Raw genomic sequence first — 12,438 nt, 5'->3', positions numbered from 1 at the left:
TGGGTGTATGGTTCACAGTGAGGAAGAAAGCTGCAGACTTCAGGAGGATATGAATGGTCAGGCAGAAAAGTAGCAAATGGAATTAAATCCAGAGTAATGTGAGGTAATGTATTTTGTGAAAGCAAACAAGGCAAGATAATACACAATAAATTATAGGACATTGAGAAGTATAGAGAAACAAAGGGACTTTGGAGAGCATGTCCACAGATCCTTGAAGGTGGCAGGACAGGTAAGTAAGATGGTTAAGAAGGCATATGGAATACTTTGATAAAAGCAAAAAACTGCAGATGCTGGAAAAATTTTCTATTTTTACTTAGTTCTGTTGAGGAGTCATACAGACTCGAAACCTAAACTGTGCTCCTTGCCGCAGATGCTGCCAGACCTGCTGAGTTTTTCCAGGTATTTTTATTTTTATTTTTGATATGGAATACTTTCCTTGATTAGCCGAGAAGTAGAATACAAGAGAGTAGGGAGGTTATGCTAGAACTGTTTAAAACACAAGTTAGGCCACACCTAGAGCACAGAATAAAGTTCTTGCCATCTGGGAAGGATGTGTTCACACTTGAGAGGGTACAGAGGATATTTACAAGGATGTTGCAAAGAATGGAGAATATAGATATGGGGAAAGATTGGATAGACTGGGATTGTTTTCATTCAAACAGAGGCGGCTGAAGGGAGATTTAATTGAGGTGCATAATATTATGAGGGCTCAGACTGGGTAGCTAGGAAGGACCAAATTCCCTTAGCAAAAAGGTCAATAACTAGAGATTTAAAATAATTGATAGGGTTAGAAGGGGGGGCATGAGGAGAAATTTTTTGCCCAGAGGCGGTGGGAGTCCAGAACTCACTGTAGAAATCCTCATTGCATTTAAAAATACTTGGATATGCACTTGAAGTGCCCTCTTAGGCTACGGACCAAGAGATGCATAGTGGGATTAAGATGTATGGCTCTTGCTTGGCTGGAAGAGACACAATGGGCTGAATAATCCAGTGGAATGACTTTTGGAATGCAGGGCAGTCATGGATAATCAATGCTATGACCCTCTGTGTAATTGCTGCTTTCTTGCTCTAGAGATTGGGGATAAAAACCTGTTTAAGTATGGCTGCCTAAAGGTCCAAATAAATAACAGGAACATGGGGAATAAAGTCAGGAATCTGGGGGACAATAATAGGAAAGGAAAACACAATATAATGGTTAACACAGAAATTTGAAATGAATCAGAGGAGGTAAATTTTACAGTTGAGAACTGTTCCATAGGGACAGAAGGAAAAATATCAGGTGCAGTAACCACCATCTTTATAACTAGCCAATCCCCAATAGTATTGATTATACAGAGTTACAGCATATGATGTTTTATGCTAAATAATTGCAAGAGATTATCCAGGCCACTGATTTATAGAGGTTGAATCAGTAAAGTTGCATTTTTATTCCTGTATTATGAAGATGGTGGACATTGATGCTGATAACTGAATACAGCAGCTGTTGATGGTCGTGACCTCTGAAGGCTGACTGTTTGGAAGGGCATTGGAAGAGGTGAGCAGTAACGAGAAGCTCAACTGGCCAAGAATAGGGCTGAGAGAAAACAGAGACAAGCCAATTGTGCACCTTCTTACCACTGTCTCTCTCTGCAACAGAGACTGCCATACCAGATGATGCTTATCAGAGTTGACCTGCACCACAACACAAACCATTGTCTTATGAGACAGAAGGCTGCCACTGTATAACAGAAGTGTTAATGATATCAGGTTTAAACACAGGGGACATCATGGTTGAGTTTTCTCTTGTCCTCAAAGTCCACACAGCAGGAGTGCAGTAACCTGATGTGTAATATATCTTTAAGACAAGTGTTGTAATGTAAGATCACAGGATCTTAATACCCAATAGCAGAGTAGCGCATGCTACCTTTACGAGAGTCTTGACTTAGCCACTGAAGAGTGAAGACAGAGTTTTGAGTTGTGAGCACACAAGTGTAGCTGCTGAGTTTAGTTTGTAAATATACAGCATGTGTTTATTCTAACAACGATCTACTGATGTTATCTGTCCATACCAACTCAGTCACCCTGAAACAAGTGTGCAACACAGATCCTTTAGCCCCAACAAACCAAGGGCACTGGATCCAACAAGGAGTCACTCAGAAAAAATATATGTCAATGACTTTTAATTGTTAGCGTTGCATCTTCAATAATAAAATCTTCACTCGGGTGAACACAAAATATGCCATGGCACTATCAGAAGAAGAGCAAAGGAATTCTTCCTCGTGTCCTAACCAACGCTATTAAAACATTGTCTGGTAATTTATCTGCTTGCAGGTCATTTCTCTGAGCAAACTGGCTGCTGCGTTTGTGGACAAAGCAACTGACCACGCTTCAGTTGGCCGTGTGGGAGGAAGCAACGTACAGATCCAAACACAGGCGCGAAGGGCCGAGTGGCCTCCTCCCTGTCAGTCTCATGCGAAAAACACAATTTTATTGTGTGTACGATGGTCACCGCCAACAGAAAGATGGTTCTGATGAAAGGTCACGATCTGAAACAGTAACTCTGTTTAAGGCCAGAGCTGCTGAGTATGTCCAGCATTTTCTAATGTTTATTTTTTTTCAATGCATAACATTTCACACAATCTCCTACTCACGTTCCTTCAATAAGATGCAGATTTGTGAACCCTCAAAAAGAGGAATTCAGACCTTCAGCATGATTAAGCGCGAATTCAATCGTTTATCATGGTCAACTCTTAATTTTGAACGATTTGAATCGCCACACTCCCCCATAAACAAAACATCAATAAAATAAAATCCCGCCAAAAAAAACAAACCGAAAAAGCCGTTAATTAAAATGGCGACGAAACCGGGCGGTGTCACTAAAATCATGGAGGAGGATGGGAAGGGGGGGGCGGTCAATGCAATAAATACCTCACATTTTGGATACTTTTGAAAAATCTCTTCAGGAAATGACCAAGACACTATATTTCTAAGTTTAACGTCCAATAAAGAAAAAACATCAATAACAGCAGTATAAAAACTCATTTCTAAGGATGGATGGTGATCTTAGCTCCCCTCTTTGCACAATGGTATTGCCCGTTGTCCGCCTATGACGGTTTTAAATGGCGGATGGAGAAATCAGGGGAAAGTTTTTTAAACTCACGAAGTGTTGGGGAACAAAGAAAAGTGTTTCGTTCTTTATCAGGTTAGCCTCTATGATATTTTAAATGAAAGTAGAATATTTACAAATCCTAGTCGTAATATCCTCATTTTTTTCCTTTATTTGCTGTTCCATTTAACCTTCAGATTTCAACACTTGAGAGCTTGATGGGGATCTGGGTGTGACAGGTTACTAGAAGTATGTTTAGAATAGAGTGTAGATAAATGACATCCTTAAAACTTGTTATGCAGATCCAACTAACCGTGTCACTCATTTTGGGGTTTAAATGTGGTTTATTCTGATATCTGTCCTTCAAATAAATCACTTATTACAGCCCATTACTCTGGATGACCATAAATCTCACTTTTTAAAATTTATTCTACATTGACAGTCCTGTGTATCATGCAGTCCCATTTTAAATACACAATACCTAGGCACAAATTCTTTTTGAAGAGAAGAAACTGGTTGAATATCTTTAAAAATCTAAGGTTTTCTCACTACCACTTTTAAATGCACTATTTACCACCTCATGGACAAGAGTTGAAACGGTCTTGTCACTTTCTTGCCATGTCTTTTGGAATTGCTTGCGCGGTAATAATAACATATTGGTAGGCATAATGGAAGGATAGTGTGCATGCCCACGTGCCTTCTCAGACCAGTTTTCATTCTGAGTATTAAGTTTGCACAAGCCAGCTGCTATAGTGGCTCTTGAATTTTACTTTGATTGCTCACGGCACTCTGGGAGTTACCATGACTCTGACATCCTGTATGACTAAAAGTTTCTATAGATATGTGAAGAGAAAAAGGTTGGTGAAGACAAATGTAGGTCCCTTACAGTCAGAAACAGGGGAATTTATAATGGGGAACAAAGAAATGGCTGACCAACTAAATACATACTTTAGCTCTGGCTTCACAAAGGAAGACACAAATAACATACCAGAAATGTTGGGGAACACAGGGTTTAGTGAGAGGGAGGAACTGAAAGAAATCAGTATTAGTAGGGAAATGGTGTTGGGGAAATTGATGGCATTGAAGGCCGATAAATCCCCAGGGCTTGATTATCTACATCCCAGAGTACTTAAGGAAGTGACCCTAGAAATAGTGGATGCATTGGCGGTCATCTTCCGAGATTCTATAGACTCTGGAACAGTTCCTACAGGTTGGCAGGTAGCTAATGTAACCCTAATATTTAAAAAGGGAGGTTGAGAGAAAGCAGGGAATTATAGACCAGTCAGCCTGACGTCGGTAGTGGGGAAAATTCTAGAGTCCATTATAAAAGATTTAATAGCTGAGCACGTGGAAAACGGTGGCAGAATCGGACAGAGTCAGCATAGATTTACGAAAGGAAAATCATGCTTGATAAATCTTTTGGAATTTTCCAAGAATGTAACTAGTAAAGTTGATGAGGGAGAGCCAGTGGATGTGGTTTATTTGGACTTTCAGAAGGCTTTCGACAAAGTCCCACATAAGAGATTAGCGTGTAAAATTAAAGCGCATGGGATTGGGGGTAGTGTATTGAGATGGATAGAAAACTGGTTGGCAGACAGGAAACAAAGAGTAGGAATAAACTGGTCTTTTTCCGAATGGCAGGCAGTGACTAGTGGGGTACCGCAGGGATCGGTGCTGGGACCCCAGCTATTCACAATATATATTAATGATTTAGATGAGGGAACTAAATGTAATATCTCCAAATTTGCAGATGACACAAAGCTGGGTGGGAGGATGAGCTGTGAGGAGGATGCAGAGATGCTTCAATGTGATTTGGATAAGCTGAGTGAGTGGGCAAATGCATAGCAGATGCAGTATAATGTGGATAAATGTGAGGTTATCCACTTTGGTAGCAAAAACAGGAAGGCAGATTTTTATCTGAATGGCTATTAATTGAGAGAGGGAAATGTGCAACGAGACCTGGGTGTCCTTGTACACCAGTCGCTGAAGGTAAGCATGCAGGTGCAGCCGGCGGTAAAGAAGGCAAATGGTTTGTTGGCCTTCGTAGTGAGAGGATTCGAGTACAGGAGCAGGGATGTCTTGCTGCAATTATACAGGGACTTGGTGAGACCACACCTGGAATATTGTGTGCAGTTTTGGCCTCCTTATCTGAGGAAGGATGTTCTTGCTATAGAGGGAGTGCAGCGAAGGTTTACCAGACTGATCCCTGTGATGGCGGGACTGACATGAGGAGAGATAAAGTTGGTTAGGATTATATTTGCTGGAGTTCAGGAGAATGAGGGGGGATCTCATAGAAACCTATAAAATTCTAACAGGACTAGACAGTGTAGATGCAGGAAGGATGTTCCCGATGGTGGCCTGGGACCCTCTCTGAAAAAGGTCACCTGCCCAGGGGCAAAAGCTTGAGAAGCTGGAGTGGATGGGGTCACAGGCAGAAGGGGCTTTGAGTGGCTGCACATCCTCAGTGTCCTGAGAGGAGGCCCCCGGGATGTCCGCTGACACTTATCCTCCCTGTGGGTACCCGAAGGCCTGCCCTGACTCCAGATGGTGCACCTGGAGGGAGTTGAAATGCCTCGTCCCTATGTCAACTACATCTTGATGGTGCCCACCTAGGTGTGTGACTATGGAGTGCAGGGCTGAGCACAAACCCGGCAAGAGCTGCTGGACCAATGTCTCCATGGTGGTCGCCAGCCTTTCCATGGTGACCTCGAGGCACTCACATGTTGGAGCCATGACATCATACAGAACACAGACGGATCCCTCCATCATTCGCTCTAGTCTGTTGAGTGACTGTTGAATCTCTGCCTAATGTTCTGCAGCCTGACGTTGCATCGCCAACATTAATTTGGTGGCCGCTTCCAGAGGCTCATCATCTGACTCAACTGAGCAGGTGGCTGGTCTCCAGCAACCCTCCGAGAGACCTAAGCTGTCCCTGCCTCCGACTGCTGAGGGGACGTGTCAGTGAGGTGTTCCCAAGAAAGTGAGCCCAAGCCTAATCTACAGCTATGCCCCACTGATGTGTGTGTCTGAACTAGTGGAGGGTGTGTGTGAGTGCCATGACGGTTCTTGCAAAGCTTGCACTTCAGATGTGGTCTGGGGGCTCGCACTGGTGCTAGACTGGCTTGGGGGCCTTGATCTGCTGGTGACTAGAAGGTAGAGTTTCAGTTAATGAGTATGAGCTAGATAAGGCTGCATGTGACTCACGGCAAATATCAGGATTTGGTGAAGTGATGGAGCTGTGATCCGTACTAGATTGATGGGAGAGTCCGATCGCCCCTTCCCCACAAGAGCGATCTCTGTCCTCCCCAGCAAGCTTGGCTCCAGCCTCCTCAAACTCAGTGAGGACGATGATTTCGACTGTCCCTCCCCAGGTCTGCGATCTCTTGCACCTGTTGTGCGCCAGCTTGGCCTGTGTGAAGAAGAAAGGAAGGCATGTGATGAGAAGGAATGGAGCAGAGGTTGGGTGAGATGCATGTCCCCTGTGTGTGGTGAGCCCTCCCCAGAAGGGCCAGAGGATGGAGTGTGAGCAACATGATAGATGGGAAGGTGGTGATGTGAAAGTCTCAGTGTGAGAATGAGTGTTGATATATGTTGCCCTCTAATGGATGTGTGAGATCCCTGAAGAGAGTAGCCATTTGAGTGCATGATGCCATGATGAGAGTTTGATATTGGAAGGAGTTAAAGGATAACTTACCTTGATGGAGCAGATGAAATCATTTATCTTCTTCCCGCGCTGGGTGGTATTTCGGGCACGGGAGTCAGCCACTCTGACCTGCTCCACGACGGCCTCCCAGGCCAGAGAAGTAAGGCTGCTGTGTTCCCTGCAGCCATCCCTGTGATAGAGTGTGTGGCTTTGCGCCTGCGCCTCTCTGATCAAGGCCTGGAGGGCGTGGTGCGTGAAGCGGGTTGCTGCCGTCTCCTTCAGGCTCTCGGCCTTCCTCTTCGAGACCTCTCTGGTGGGCTGGAGAGAGAGTGATTGTGTGTTGGACTGGCGTTTAATATGGCGTCCGGACGTTCGAACCTGCCAGCTGACGGCAGCCGGACGAATCAACTCCCAACCCACCAGGTGATTCACACTGATACACGCCTTTGCATAATTATTGAGCCTCTATGCGCAGAATTCTGGACAGCGGGGTGGGCACTGCCGAAACCGCTCACCGCCGCACTCAGTCTCATTTATGGAAAATTCTGCCGTGTCATTATTTGTCTGTTTTCCTAATTGCACATCAGGCAATTTTGCCCCAAGAAAAGAAAAAATAAACCAGAGATCAATTTGGGACCGCTCTCTTGCCTCCTAGTAACTTGCTTAAAACTAATGCTTGCAAAATTGTAAGAGCGGTTGCTTGCCAACAGTTGCAGCTCAGAATTATTGTGTAGCCTAAGTCTCCTGGAAAGGTAACAAAGCAATTTAAAAGGTGAGCAGAATTAGTATACTGTTGGTCTGTGACAAAAGTAATGTTTCACACAGTAAATTTTCACCAGGTTATGGTGCAACTATTAACACATCATTGCTAGTTTTTTTTTTATATAAAAAATGTACAGTGTATATTTGTACAAGTTGCAAGGAAAATAGCAGTGAGCTTTGAAAGTGTCAAAACCAGATTTCGACTAAAAAGTACACTAGAAGTTTCAGGAAATATAGGTAAGAATTGGAAGATTGTAGATTCAAATTAACAGCATTCATTTATGGATGTGTCTTTCTTCAACATCAAACTTGTCCCATTTCTGTTGCTGAAAAGATGGTATTAATCAATTTTTTAAAAAACTTGCATTTACCCAGCACCTTTCATGACCCTTGGGTATCTCAAAATGCCTTAAAGCCATTGAAGTACCTTCTCTGTTGTAATTTAGAAAATGCAGCCATTTTGCATATAGAACAAGCTCCCACAAACAACCATATGATAATGACCAGAAAATTTGTTTTTGAGATGTTTATTGAGTAATAAATATTGGCCTAGGAACCACGGAAAACTCCCTTGAACTTCTTTAAAATGTAATCCTTTACATCCAGCTGAGAGTAGACAGAGTCGTAGTTCAATGTCTCAGCACAAAGATAGCACTTCTGATAGTGCAGCACTACCTAACTATTGAGCTGAAATGTAAGCCTACGCTTTTGTACGCCAGTCTCTGGACTGGGCCTTGAACCTTCTGACTCAGAAGCAAGAGTGCAGTCAATTGAACCATGGCTAACACTTTTAGGTTATTATGTACATGAGAGCTCAGTAGCGTGCATGGCCGTGATCAGGCTACCATATATTCCGGTCAACCCGTACAGTGCTATCGGAAAAGTAGAGGGTACTGGTTTTTGCAGCGAGTTAAATCCTGACTTTTCACCTCTGGAACTGGGTTCAAATCCAGAAGTATCTTCTGTTGTTCTGGCAGAATTAAATTTGACATGTTGGAGGAAAACTCCACCCAGGAAAGAGAATTACAGCTACCTATCTATATTTGAATCTATAAGCTATATGTTATGTTGCTGCTTGCTTATCTGCAATTCCTGCTGGACGATGGTATGTTTTGTGGATGTTTTAATGCAATTTTTCCTTTCAGTGATTCCAGCAGAATTTTTGCAAGCTCTGACCCTTATGATTGAGAATTGTACATTTTTAATTGTACATTAACAATTACTCTAGTTTCATCTAAAACAGCGCGCTGGAATTTATGTAGACCTGGTATATCAATTCAAATATGATACCAAGGGTTAGATTGCTACAAGCTAAAATTGACAGTTTACTTTATTTAAATCAGATGTAAGAGATTTAGGGATCAGGCAATATTGTTGTGCATACAGAGCCCATTGAAGTTTTAGTCTGCTATGACCATTTTTCTACAGTTAGAAGTCTTTTATGGTTTAATAACAAAGGTACAGAATCCACTACAGGTGGGGGACTTCAATGTTCATCACCCAGAGTGGCTCCTAAAGGACATAGCTGCCAGTTTGGACCTATGGTAGGTGGTAAGAGATCCAACTTGAGGGAAAAACCTACTTGACTTTTTCCATTGGCAATCAACCTGTTGCAGAGGCAACCATATTGGTTGAAGTGACCACCGCACAATTCCTGTGGAGTCGGAAGACCCATCATCACATTGAGGACACATTCCATCGTGTTGTGTGTCATGACCAATGTGGTAAATGGAATGGATTCAGAATTGATTTAGCAACTCAAAAATGGGTATCCATCAGTTGCTGTAGGTCGTTAACAGCAGAAGAATTGTATTCTACCACAATCTGTAACATCATGGCCCAACACATCCCTCACTCTACCATTATATTCAAGCCAAGGAACCAAACCTGTTCAATGAGGAGTGTAGGAGAGCATGCCAGCAGGTAAACCCAAAAGTGAGGTGCTGATCTGGTGAAGCTACAACATGCTAAAAAGCGAAAGTGGCATATTATACTGCAGATCCCATAACAAAGGATCAGAACAAAGCTCTGGAGTCCTGTCACATGCAGCCGTGAATGGTGGTCAACAATTAAACAACTAATGGGAGCGGGAGGCTGCATGAACGTCCCCATCTTCAACAATGGTGGAGCTCACCAGATGAGTGCAAAAGATAAGACTGAAGCATTTGCAACCAGAAATGTCAAGTGGATGATCCAACTCTGCCTACTGTTGAGGTTCCAGACATCATAGATGCCAATCTTCAGCCAATTGTGATTCATTCCACATGATATCAAGAAATGACTGAGCGTACTGGATTCACCTAGACTCCTTTGACAGCACCTTCCAAACCCACGACCACTGCCATCTGGAAGGACTAGGGCAGCAGATAGATGGGAACACCACTACCTGGAAGTTCTCCTCCAAGTCACTCACTACCCTGACTTGGAAATATATCGCCGTTCCTTCATTATCACTGGGTCAAAATCCTGGAATTCCCTTCCTAACAGTGCTCTGGATGTACCTACACCACAGGGACTGCAGCGGTTCAAGAAGGCAGCTCACTACCACCTTCTCAAGGGCAACTAGACATGGGCAATAAATGCTGGCCCGGCCAGCGAAGCCCACATCCCATGAATGAATAAAAAACAACTAAAGCTATAGGCCCTGACAACATCCTAGCTGTAGTGCTGAAAACACACTCCAGAAGCACCTCTAGCTAAGCTTTTCCAGTACAGCTACATAGCACTGCCATCTGTCTTTGACAATTTGGAAAAATGTCCAGGTATGCCCTGTCCACAAAAAGCAAGATAAATCCAATCCGGCTAACAACTGCCCCTTAAGTCTACTCTCAATCATCAGCAAAGCAAAGGAAGTTGTTTTTGACAGTGTAATCAAATGGCACTTACTCACCAATAAGCTGCAATGTGTATCATCTACATGATGCACTGCATCAACTTGCCAAAGCTTCACTGATACCACATTCCAAACCCGCAACCTCTACCACCTAGAGGGACAAGGGCAGCAGGCACATGGGACCACCACCGCCTGCAAGCTCCCCTCCAAGACAAACATCATTCTGATTTGGAAGTGTATTGCAGTTCCTCCATTGCTGGATCAAAATCCTAGCTGAGTCACAAGCGTTTATTTGCTTTTGGTGGCCCTAAACCAAAACATTGAATTAAATTCTTTTCAACTGATATTACTGTGGGGTTATTGTTTGGCAACATGAATACCTTCACTAATGTCCTGTCCCCTTTGGAATCCAGCTACCAGCTACAGCGAGAGAGTGTGAAAGAAACAGCATGGTCATTTACAGTGAGAGCGGAACGGGGCCATTTACAGCAAGAGTGAGAGAGAAACAGTGGGGCCATTTACAGCGAGAGAGTGTGAGGGAAAGATGTGGTCATTTACAGGGATACAATGTGAGAGAAGCAGCTTGGTCATTTACAGGGAGCAAGTGCGAGGGGAGTGGGGCCCTTAACAATGAGAGAGTGAGAGAAGAATGTGAGATCATTAAAGAGCGCGAGAGGGAAAGAGCGTGGAGAGCAGCTGATTGATGAGTAGGATTCTAGTCTTTAAAAGTAAGGTCTTTAGTTTGTGTTTAGATCTCTAGTCTTTTTTTCTCTTTTTCTTAAAGATAGCTTGTAAGTATCAGATCGATTCTGGTGTGTATATAAAAAAAATAATTATAATAAAGGTAAAGCGTGGGGATACTGGAGTACTTAATTAATAAATTGAATAAAATACAATAGCGATGGCAGGACTGGTGATGTGTTGCTGCTGCAGCATGTGAGAGCTGCTGGACACCAAGGTGATCCAGACCAAACACATCTGTACCAAGTGTTTGCAGCTCAAGGAACTTTGGATCCGAGTTAAGGAGCTGGAGTCTGAGCTGCAAAAATTACGCCACATCAGGAAGGGGGAAAGCTATTTGGACACTTTGCTCCAGGAGGCAGTCACACCTCTCAGATTAGGAAATTCAAATTTGGTCTGTGATCAGGGACAGGGGGGGTGTGACTGCAGATGAAGCAGGTATGGGGGCTTAGGAGGTAGTGTTCAAGGAACCTCAGCCCTTTCAACTGTTCAACAGTTACAAGGTTCTTCCAAGCTGTGTGGATGAGAGTGAGGACTGCAGGAAGGATGAGCGCACTGACCATGGCACCTTGGTACAAGGAACCATTCAAGTGGAGCGAGGAAATGGGAGCGTAGTAGTAGAAGGGGACATTAAAATTAGGGGGATAGATACTGTTCTGTGCAGCCATGAGCATGAGTCCCGAAGGCTGTGTGGCCTGCCCAGTACCAGGGTTAAGGATATCTTCTCAGGGCTAGAGAGGAACTTGGAGTGGGAGGGGAGGGATCCAGTTGTTGTCGCCCATGTTGATACCAACGACATTGATAGGACTAGAAAGGAGGTTCTGCCAAAAGAATTTGGAAAGTTAGGAGATAAATTTAAAAGCAGAACTTCCATGGTAATAATCTCGGGATTGCTACCTGAGCCACGGGCAAACTGGCATAGGGTAAATAAAAGTCAAGGAATTAACTGTGTGGCTCAGAGATTGGTATGGGAGGAATGGATTTCAGTTCATAGGGCACTGGCACCAGTACTGGAGTAGAAGGGAGCTGTTCTGGTGGGACGGGCTTCACTTGAACCATGCTGGGACCAGTGTCCTGGCGAACTGAATAACTAGGCTGTAGAGAGGGCTTTAAACTAACTGGTGGGGGGGGGGCGGGGTTCTGGAAAGGGGATACGTAGGCTTACAAAGCAAAAGGATTTGGCAGCCTTGCAGGGCAGCTATATTAGGTAATGATACCCAGAGTGTGACAGGAAGGGATAGAGTGTATAAACATTAAAAAAGCAGCAAATAGGGTCAAAGGAGGAAAAAATGGTAAAAAGGCAAAATTAATGGCCCTTTACTTAAATGCATGTAGTATTTGGAACAAAATAAATGAATTAACTGCACAAATAGA

This window comes from Cetorhinus maximus, chromosome 8 (assembly GCF_964194155.1).
Source record: "Cetorhinus maximus chromosome 8, sCetMax3.hap1.1, whole genome shotgun sequence".
Taxonomy (NCBI): Eukaryota; Metazoa; Chordata; class Chondrichthyes; order Lamniformes; family Cetorhinidae; genus Cetorhinus; species Cetorhinus maximus.
The sequence above is the reverse complement of the archived record's forward strand: the minus strand, read 5'-3'. Positions refer to the sequence as shown.